This window comes from Chiloscyllium plagiosum, unplaced genomic scaffold (genome assembly GCF_037043375.1).
Source record: "Chiloscyllium plagiosum isolate Xiang-an unplaced genomic scaffold, Cpla_swu_hap1 HiC_scaffold_25, whole genome shotgun sequence".
NCBI lineage: Eukaryota > Metazoa > Chordata > Chondrichthyes > Orectolobiformes > Hemiscylliidae > Chiloscyllium > Chiloscyllium plagiosum.
This window is the reverse complement of record NW_028270163.1, coordinates 42,782,561-42,790,722: the sequence shown is the minus strand read 5'-3', so window position 1 is coordinate 42,790,722 and position 8,162 is coordinate 42,782,561. Positions and strand designations below refer to the sequence as shown.

The 8,162-nt window shown below is 44.3% G+C and overlaps 1 pseudogene; it reads left to right on the top strand.

Moving 5' to 3' along the window:
• The first annotated feature begins 3,200 nt into the window (after nt 1-3,200).
• Nucleotides 3,201-7,702, top strand: LOC148145328 (uncharacterized; annotated as a pseudogene).
• The last annotated feature ends 460 nt before the right edge of the window (nt 7,703-8,162 follow it).

The following is an 8,162-nucleotide window of genomic DNA, read 5'->3' as shown; positions in this document are numbered from 1 at the left end:
TGAAGCTCCTTTGACAGCACTATCCAAACCCTCAACTTCTACTCCATAAAAGGGCAAGGTAATGGGATCACTATTACCTGCAAGTTTCCTTCAGTGCCACACAGCATCCTGACTTGGAACGATGTTGCTAATCCTTCACTGTCAAAATGAGTTGAAATCTTGGGACTCCCTCTCTGACAGCTGTGGGTTTTGCCAACACTTTATGAACTTCAGCAGTTCAAGAAGACAGCTCCATTTCACCTTCCATGGGCCAATTAGGAATGGGCAAGAAATGCTGACCTCACCAACGCTGTCCATATTCCATGAACAAGTTTTCGAAAATGGATGGTGAATTAATTTTCCCAAATATTATCCACACAGAAGACTGATAGAGTTATAGAGTCATAGAGAAGTACAGTATGGAAACAGACCCTTCAGTCCTACTCATTCATGCTGACCAGATATCCCAACCCAACCTAGTCCCATCTGCTAGCACTCAGCCCATATCCCTCCTATTCATATACCCATCCAAATGCCACGTAAATATTGCAATTGTACTAGCCTCCACCACTTCCTCTGGCAGCTCATTCTATATATGTACTACCCTCTGCATGAAAAAGTTGCCCCGTAGGTCCATTTTATATCTTTCACCTCTCACCCTATGCCCTCTAGTTCTGGACTCCCCCACACCAGGGAAGAGACTTTGTCTATTTACCCTATCCATGCTCCTCATGATTTTATAAACCTCTATAAGGTCAACCCTCAGCCTCTGATGCTCCAGGGAAAACAACCCAGCCTATTCAACCTCTCCCTGTAGCTCCGATTCTCCAACCCTGGCAACATCCTTGTAAATCTTTTCTGAACCCTTTCAAGTTTCACAACATCTTTCCAATAGGAAGGAGACCAGAATTGCACGCAATATTCCAAAAGTAGCCTAACCAATGTCCTGTACAGCTGCAACATGACCTCCCAATGCCTGTATTCAATAGTCTGACCAATAAAGGAAAGCATACAAAACGCCTTCTTCATTATCCTATCTACCTGTGACTCCACTTTCAAGGAGCTATGAGCCTGCATTCCAAGGTCTCTTTGTTCAGCAATACTCCCTCGGGGCTTACCATTAAGTGTATAAGTCCTGCTAAGATTTGCTTTCCCAAAATGCAGCATCTCGTGTTTATTTAAATTAAACTGCATCTGCCACTTCTCAGCCCATTGACCCATCTGATCAAGATCCTGTTGTCATCTGAGGTAACCTTCTATGCTGTCCACTGCACCTCCAATTTTGGTGTCATCTGCAAACTTACTAACTATACCTCTTATGTTCACATCCAAGTCATTTATATAAATGACAAAAAGTAGTGTACCCAGCACCAATCCTTGTGGCACTCCACTGGTCATAGGCCTCCACCAGCACCCTCTGTCTTCTACCTTTGACTTCATAATATTTTCTCCAATAAATGATGGATGTTAACCGTTGCTGAGGAAATGGTAGTGTACTCAAGTACAGTACATTTATTGGACAGTATAGAAGTTGGGAGGTCATGTTGCGGCTGTACAGGACATTGGTTTGGCCATTTTTGGCATACTGCATGCATTTCTAGACTTCCTACAATAGGAAGGATACAGTGAAACTTGAACGGGTTCAGAAAAAATTTACATGGATGTCGCTAGGGTTGGAGGGTTAAAGCTGTTGGAGGGAGAGGCTGAATAGGTTAGAGCTATTTCCCCTGGAGTGCCAGAGGCTGAGGGATGACCCCTTAAAGAAGTTTATAAAATCACGAGGGGCATGGATAGGGTAAATAGATAAGGGTTTTTCCCTGGGTGGTGTGGTATCTAAAATTAGAGAGCATAGGTTTAAGTTGAGAAGAGAAAGATTTAAAAAGGGTCTAAGGGTCAACTTTTTCATGCAGAGGGTGGTACGTGTATGGAATGAGCTGCCAGAGGATGTGGTGAAGGCTGGTACAATTACAACATTTAAAAGGAATCTGGATGGGTATGTGAATAGGAAGGGTTTAGAGGGATATGGGCCAAATGCTGGCAAATGGGACTGAATTCATTTAAGATATCTGGTTGGCATGGACACGTTGGACAGAGGGTCTGTTTCCTTGCTGTACATATCTATGACTCTGCAACATAGGTTTAGAAAAACCTTTATGGCTATTGTGTCCTCTTTTATTTCTCTCCATTCCCAATATGGTGTTCAATAAATTTCCTGATGAGACTCCCCTTTGTTTTGGAAGGTCAACAACAATGTTGGCCAGCTATTAGCATCTTCAAATGAGTATCTGCAGAGGGAGTATACCTGCAGTCATTTGAGAAAAGGAAGATTTTATGCATGAATACTTGACAATCACCATGAAATTCCCAAATTATACTGTGTTGCACTCAGCTATACAGTACCAAAGAAGTTACGTTATGCAGCATAGCCTGCATGGCTACACCCAAAATACCACCAACTAAACTACGGTGGCTCAGTGGTTAACACTGCTGCCTCACAGTGCCAGGGACTTGGGTTCGATTCCAGCCTCCGGCAATTGTCTACGTGGAGCTTACACATTCTCCCCGTGTCTGTGTGGGTTTCCTTTGGGTGCTCCGGTTTCTTCCCACAATCCAAAGATGTGCAGGTTAGGTGAATTGGCCATGCTAAATTGCCCATAGTGCTCAGGGATGTGTAGGTGAGGTGCATTAATTCGGGGTAAATGTAGGATCATAGGGTAGGGGAATGGGTCTGGTTGGGTTATTCTTCAGAGGGTAGTTGTGGACTCATTGGGCCAAAGTGCATGTTTCCAAACTGTAACAATTCTATGACTCAAAAGCTGCAAGCACTGACAGAGCTGGCTAAAAATGGGGACATGGGGAATAGTTTTCAAAAGGCCCAGTAGACATGTCGTCAGATACAAAGTTGTTGTAATGACTGCGAGGATACTTGTCACTGGTATACATCATTTTGCAGCAGAGAGCGGCGGGAGCTGGACGAAAGTGAAGTCGGAGCGCAGAGGCTGTTGGGAAGGTGGGTGAGTGTTATTTAAGTAGGTGTGTTCTAGGCCCCAGGTCCTACACAGTAGGGCCTCCTCGAACCTAAATTAAAAGTCCACAGACTTGTAACAAAACATGGGGGTCGAGGGAAGTTTCTATTGAGAAAAGAGTGAGTCTTTGGCTCAGGAGTCTTCAACAAAGAGGTTGAGAGAAATGATTACGCCACAGTTGAAGAGGGTGAAGACATGACTGCCAAGCTGACTCAGTGTACTGCGTGCATGATATGGGAGGTCAGGGACTCTGGTGTAGCTGGCTCGTATAACTGTGGAAAGCGTGTGCACGTTCAGCTTCTGACAGAGCATATTGCAGCACTGAAGAAAGAACTAGATGACCTCAGGCTCACCCGAGAGAATGAGATCTTTCTGGACAGGACCTTCAGCGAGGTTCTTACTCTGAGCATACCAGAAGAGAGTAGAAGGGAGAAGATGATGAGGAAGGCAGAGATGGGACAAGTGCAAGAGACCCCAGGGGAAGTACCTGTCAGGAACAGGTTGAATCTCTTGGAAACCGTAGAGACAGATGTCACTGCCAGTCCGAGAGGCGGTCAGGTCTGCCAATCAGAAATTGGTGTGGAGGCAGAGCCAAGAAGTCAGACATCACACAGAGCCATGGTAATAGGGGACTCCATAGGGACTGAAAGGAGTTTCTGCGGCAACAGGTGGGATTTGAGGATAGTGTGTTGCCTTCCTGGTGCCAGGATTAAGGACATCACAGACAGAGTGCAGGAATCCTCAAGGGCGAAGGTGAAGAGCCAGATGTGATGGTGCATGTCAGCACAAATGACGTCAGGAAGAAGAGGAGAGACATTCTACAGCGGGACTTCAGAGAATTCGGAAGAAGGCTGAAAAGCAGGACATCCAAGGTGGTTATCTCCGGTTTGCTTCCAGTTCCTCGGGCTGAAGAGGACAGGAACAGGGAGATAATGGACTTGAACGTGTGGCTGGGGAACTGGTGCAGGAAGCAAGGATTTAAATTCTTGGATCACTGGGGTATGTTTAGCGGTAAGGATAAAATATACAAGAGGGATGGGTTCCACCTTAATAGGTGGGGGACCAGCATTCTGGCAGGTAGGTTTGCCACAGCAACACAGCTGCGTTTAAACTAAATAGCTGGGGGGAGGGGACAAACTGGAAGTTTAAGAAGGAAGTTAAAGGGAAAGTTAGAACAAGTTAGAGCTTGAGGCTCATTTGGAAATTGGCAGTTACGATGTTGTGAGGATAACTGAGACATGGACAGGGCCTGGGAAATTAATATTCAAGGCTATACGTGCTATCATAAGGACAGACTGACTGGCAGAGGGGGTGGGGTGGCCCTGTTGGTAAGGAATAATATTTAGTCCCTTGTGTGGGGGTCCTAGAATCATGGGGTGTAGAGTTAGTATGGATAGAGATGAGAAATTCTAAGGGTAGAATGACCCTAATGGGAGTTATCTACAGGTCCCTAAAAAGTAGCTTGGATGTAGTGTGTAAGTTGAATAAGGAGCTGAAATTGGCCTGTCGCAAAGATATTACTACAGTAGACTGGGAGAATCAGATGGTACTGGACCCCAAGAAAGGGAGTTTGTGGAGTGCCTCCAAGATGGATTCTTAGAAAAACTTGTGCTGGAGCCTAACAGGGAGGAGGTAATTCTGGATCTGGTGTTGTGCAATGAACTGGATTTGATCAGGGACCTCAAAGTAAAGGAGCCATTAGGAGGTAGTGATCACAATACAATAAGGTTTAATCTGCAGTTTGAAAGGGAGCGGGTAGAATCAGAAGTGACAATATTTCAGTTGAATAAGGGGAACTATGGAGCTATGAGGGAGGATCTGGCCAAAGTTCAATGGTGCAATACCATAGCAGGGACAGCAGTGGAACAACAATGGCAGGTATTTTTGGGTATAATGTAGAAGATGCAGGATCAGTTCATTCCAAAAAAGAAGAAAGATCCTAAGGGGAGCCAGGAGTGGCCGTGGCTGATGAGGGAGGTTAAGGACCATATAAAGACAAAAGGGAAAAAGTATAACATAGCAAAGATGAGTGGGAAATCGGAGGACTGGGAAGCTTTTAAAGAACAACAGAGGATAACTAAAAAAGTAAAACGGAAAGAAAAAATAAGGTACAAAGGTAAACTGGCCAAAAATATAAAGGAGGATAGTAAAAGCTTTTTTAGGTATGTGAAATGAAAAATAATGGTTAAGACTAAAATTGGGCCCTTGAAGACAGAAACGGGTGAATTTATTAAGGGGAACAAAGAAATGGCAGAAGAATTGAATTGGTACTTTAGATCTATTTTGACTGGGGAAGACACAAGCAATCTCCAGAGGTAATAGTGGCTGAAGGACCTGAACTGAAGGGAATTTATATTAGGCAGGAAATGGCGTTGGAGAGACTGTTAGGTCTGAAGGTTGATAAGTCCCCAGGACCTGATGGTCTACATCCCAGGGTACTGAAGGAGGTGGCTCTAGAAATCGTGGATGCATTGGTGATCATTTTCCAATGTTCTATAGATTCAGGATCAGTTCCTGCGGATTGGAGGGTGGCTAATGTTGCCCCACTTTTTAAGAAAGGAGGGAGAGAGAAAGCAGGGAATTATAGATCAGTTAGTCTGACCTCAGTGGTGGGAAAAATGCTGGAGTCAATTATTAAGGACGAAATTACGACACATCTGGATAGCAGTAACAGGATAGGTCAAAGTCAGCATGGATTTATAAAGGGGAAATCATGCTTGACTAATCTTCTGGAATTTTTTGAGGATGTAACTCTGAAGATGGGCAAGAGAGATCCAGTGAATGTAGTATACCTGGCCTTCCAGAAAGCCTTTGATAAAGTCCCACATAGGAGGTTAGTGAGCAAAATTAGGGCACATGGTATTAGGGGCAAAATACTGACATGGATTGAAAATTGGTTGGCTGACAGGAAACAAAGAGTAGTGATAAACGGCTCCCTTTTAGAATTGCAGACGGTGACCAGTGGTATGCCGCAGGTATCAGTGCTGGGACCGCAGCATTTTACAATGTGCATTAATGATATAGATGAAGGTAATAAAAGTAATATTAGCAAATTTGCTGATGACACAAAGCTGGGTGGCAGGGTGAAATGTGAGGAGGATTTTAGGAGAATGCAGGGTGACCTGGACAGGCTAGGTGAGTGGACGGATGCATGGCAGATGCAGTTTAATGTGGATAAATGTGTGGTTATCCACTTTGGTGGCAAGAACAGGAAGGCAGATTACTACCTAAATGGAGTCAAGTTAGGTAAAGGGGCAGTACAGCGAGATCTAGGTGTTCTTGTACATCAGTCAATGAAAGCAAGCATGCAGGTACAGCAGGCAGTGAAGAAAGCTAATAGCATGCTGGCTTTCATAACAAGAGGAATTGAGTATAGAAGCAAAGAGGTCCTTCTGCAGCTGTGCAGGGCCCTGGTGAGACTGCACCTGGAATATTGTGCGCAGTTTTGGTCTCCAAATTTGAGGAAAGACATTCTGGCTATTGAGGGAGTGCCGCGTAGGTTCACGAGGTCAATTCCCGGAATGGCGGGACTATCTTCCGCTGAAAGATTGGAGTGACTGGGCTTGTATACGCTTGAGTTTAGAAGACTGAGAGGGGATCTGATTGAGACGTATAAGATTATTAAAGGATTGGACACTCTGGTGGCAGGAAGTATATTTCCGCTGATGGGTGAGTCCCGAACTAGAGGACACAGCTTAAAAATAAGGGTAGGCCATTTTGAACAGAGTTGAGGAGAAACTTCTTCACCCAGAGAGTGGTGGGTGTATGGAATGCTCTGTTCCAGAAGGCTGTGGAGGCCAAGTCTCTGGATACTTTCAAGAAAGAGTTGGATAGAGTGTCAAGGATGGTAGAATCAAGGGTTATGAGGATAAGGCAGAAACAGGATACTGATTGGGGATGATCAGCCATGATCATAATGAATGGTGGTGCTGGCGCGAAGGGCAGAATGGCCTACTCCTGCACCTATTGTCTATTGTATATTATCATTAGCTAGAATAGGCAGTGATCGTAATGATCTGCTTTGGCTCTCATTCCCCAAACATGCTGTAAAGTTGGCCTCTGAAGATGTGGCACAGCTGGTCAGGCAGCATCCGAGGAGCAGGAATGTTGATGTTTCATGCATAAGCCCTTCATCAGGAATGTGGAAGGGGAAGGGGGATGTGGTAAACTGGATCTGCCCTATTTGGGGCACCACCTTTAATAAGATACATTAAATCCATCTCTTCTCTCAAGAGAGGGGGTAATACTTTGGAGAAGAGTAGGGAAATTATCTGTTCTGTTCACCAATTCTGATAAAGGGTCACTGGACCTGAAACACTGACTCTATTTTCTCTCGACACATATGCTATCGGACCTGCTGAGTTTCTCCAGCAATTTCTGCTTTTGTTTCCGATTTCCAGCATCTGCAGTTCTTCGTTAAATTTTAGGGGAGATCGTGTCAAAGTTCTAGCCAATATTTTTTTCTCAATCAGTATTGCTGTCTCTGGAAGGCTGCCACTTGTAAATTAGCTGTCCCTTTCCTAAGTCACGAGCATAATTACACTTAAAAGTACTTCAGGGTCTGTGAAATGCTTTATTTCCCAGGTTTTATTTTCAGAAACAATTCAAAAGTGTTCACATTGAAGACACGAGGACACAGAAGTGAGGGTCAAGAAGACATTGACAGGAATGGTTCTAGTCTGAGAAACCTCAGGTAAATGGATTGTAAAGGTTAGAACTGTTCTTGCTGGAGAAGGGAAGGTTGAGAGGGATTCAAGACTGAACAGGTGTGATGGATCGAATAGAGAAGGGAAAGCTGTTCCAATTCGTGGGTAGATAAGGGACCAGGGGATACTGATTTAAGGTGACTGGTAATAGAAGCATTAGCAACATGAGGAGAAATGTTTTTATGCAGCATGTGGTTAGAATCTGGAATACACAATCTGAGGGGGTAGATCATTTTCTGTAAAGGAAAATGTGCAGCTCTATGGCGAGAATGTGGAGGACTGGGACCAGATGAACTGTGCCTTCTGAAGACCAGCACAGATATGAAAGGTTGAATGGCCTTCTTTTGTGGTGTAACCCTTTCACAGATGAACATAATAAGTCCTGAAAGGCGCATTATAAGTGCAACTATTTTAAATGGAGAGAGATTGGGAAGTGTTGAAATCTGAAGAG